Here is a 2,967-nt window from a genome sequence, read left to right as displayed (position 1 = left end):
CTCCGGGTCCTGCCCCCCCCCCGCTGCAGCCTCCACGGGCTCCTCGACCTGCTCCCCGCCAGCTGCAGCTTCCTTCGCCTCAACCAGACTCTGTCGCTGGGCGGGCCGGCCGGCGCGCTGACGCCGCCCCATCGTCTTCAGGTCCTGTTCTGGTCTTCGAGTGGGTCGCCAACGAGGCCGCCCTCCTGCCTCCAGTTCCCGAGTGGGTCGCCGATGAGGCCGCCCTCCTGCTTCTGACAAAGCTTCTGATTGGATAACCTTTCACCTAGAACTGTCAAATCGAGTTTGATGACAGCCGGTATCTATACTGTGTGTTTTGTACTACACGGTGCATGCTACACTGTTTTGCTGCTGCACACATACAGTGTCGGTATTAAAACTGCAGTGAGGTTAAACTCCAGTAAATGGAAAGTCAAGGGTTTGGATCCTGTTGAAACTGCCAGCTGACCCCGACACACATCGAGACTGTCTGATTCAAAAATGTCTCTGTTCAATCTGAAAAACCAGAAGCACACTCATATGTGCATCTTTTATTTTTCAGCCTCTCAAAATTTTTATGGCAATCATTTTACTTGAGAGGGGAAACCTTGTCTTAAATCTCAAAATGGGCGTTTTGTGTTCAGTCTCTGCAGACATTAGACACTCTGAGGAGGAGGGATCCTCATATTTTACTTCCTGGAGGTCTTTGAACTGTTCTCAAAGGAAACCAGAAATATGGTTTCATCAATGATTCAACTTGTCTGGTCTGTCCTTGTAAGTTTAACAGGATGGTGGACAGTCTCAATTGTTATCAGGGTACAGATGAATCTATCAAAACCCTTTCCTAAGGACATAAATCATTTTTGTCTTTTTGTTAACCATTCTTTCTTTTTATGCATTTATTATTATTCATTTTTATTATGCAGGGTTATAAGGGAGGGGACACAGGGATGCTATATAGAAATATATATGTGTGTATATAGATAGATAGATAGATAGATAAGCACTCAGTCTATTCCTGAGGTGAACCCAGTTGAACCCGGGTGGTGGCGGCGGGAGGCGCCCTTTACACTAACCTTAACTATCAGAAGTAAATGCCTCACCCTAACCTTTACCCTCCATCTAACCTAAACCTAATTCTAACCCGAACCCTAAAACTAAGTCTTAACCCGCAAAAAGCTGTTTTCAGGAAGTGAGGACCAGCCAAAATATCCTCGCCTTCCAAAAATGTCGTCACTCTGTAGCAAAAGAAATACTTCATTGGTCCTCACTATATAGCAAGTACAAGAGCATGCACACACACACTGCTGACTACACACAGCATAATGTGTCTAGACAAAACACATTATAGCAAACTGTTTCATCTCAGAACAGCAAACCTGATTCGTGAATATTTCTTCAGTCCTCCTCCTCTTCCTTTTTCTTTCCTCCTTCCCTCTTTCTTTCTTTTTCCTTTTTTTCATGAATCCTCCCAGTCTTTCTTTTCTTCTGTTTTCTCTTTGCTCTTCTTTCTCTGTCTCCCTCTTATAGCCATACTGTACTTATCGCAGCAATGCCAAGGCAGATTGTAAGAGTTTTACAATATAAGAATAACATGCTTGATTATTTTAAAAAACAATAAGATACATTTTATTTTGAAATTGAAGTTTGTCCTTTTTTCCTGCTTCTACTACCTTATTATAACCTGCTCTCTTCTGTTGGACTTTGAGTTTGCCTGCCATTTTTTATATTGCTGAAATTAGCTGTGTTCAGGTTCTTGTTTTTCCTGGCAACTAGTCATTTATCTATCCCCAGTTTGAACCCTATCCTTACTTGTGGATGGACACTTGCTAATTCTGTGGATCTGGTCAGTGTGTGCTCCCTAACTGAACTGTGGGCCTTTACCTACCCGCTCAATTAAGAACAGTTTCACCCCTCATAATAATGGAAACATCTTTCTGACATCATCAGTTCTAACCAGAGAAAAGTGAGCATAGAACTCCATGCTGCTACCCTCAGTGCAGAACCAGCAGAAGTGGGCTGAGAATCCAAAAAGAGCCTCCTACTGCGACACTGCTAAAATAAAAAATAAAACAAGTCCTGAACCAGTGTATGGACTGAATGCTCCTGGTAATACACACACCAGAAACAGTGCTTTGTGACTATTTTTTAATGCAATGACATCCATAAGTTCAAGATGCAGAGGTCTGAAAGAAATAAGAGGGGGCAGAATTTTTAGAAGCAACACCTAATAGTGCAACAAAGAAAGTATTAACAGTAACTACTGAAGTATTCCACTATTACAAACAGTCATCTGTTAGTCCACAGTCTGGAGAAGATGGAGTAGAATTTCTTGATAGTTATGTAAAAAAACAAACCATGCTTCAAGACAGTGCTTTTATTAGATGCTTACATATGGGCCTGTTGCTGACTGTAGGACTTAATTACTCCTGATCACATAACAAGTAATTCTAGGACACCATAAGCTCTCATTCATTAACAACTTGTTCACCAACTGGTTAACAAACTGTGTAATTGTTTTTAACTGGCCAAACCTGTATTACACGATCCATAGTAAATCTTCATTGCAACAATTTGCATCAAATGTTTCATTTCCCAAAAAAAAGCCAGGTTTTTTTCTAGACATACATATATGACCGTACATCAGGATTTTATCCACTGCACACCCACACGCAGGGAGTGAACAGATTGTCCAGCCTCCCCCTCTCTCTCCCCCTTCTCCCTGGTCCTGATCCTCATTCACCTGAAACAAACACACCTCCCTGCTGCTGCAGTGAGAGAGAGGGCGAGAGAGGTTGAGAGTAAAAGAGAGAGAAAGAGGAGGTGGAGGGAGGAGAGGAGGAAGAGGGAGGGGACAGGGCGGAGGAGAGGAGAGAAGGGGGAGGGATGAGGCAGCAGCAGCAGCAGGTAGAGATGGAGGGCGTAGGGGTGAGGGGAAGTTGGCGCATGCGCACTACCTTTGCATACCCTCCGCATCGCCTCCCCTCT

Source organism: Monopterus albus, unplaced genomic scaffold, assembly GCF_001952655.1.
Source record: "Monopterus albus unplaced genomic scaffold, M_albus_1.0 scaffold131.1, whole genome shotgun sequence".
Classification (NCBI taxonomy): domain Eukaryota; kingdom Metazoa; phylum Chordata; class Actinopteri; order Synbranchiformes; family Synbranchidae; genus Monopterus; species Monopterus albus.
The sequence above is the reverse complement of the archived record's forward strand: the minus strand, read 5'-3'. Positions refer to the sequence as shown.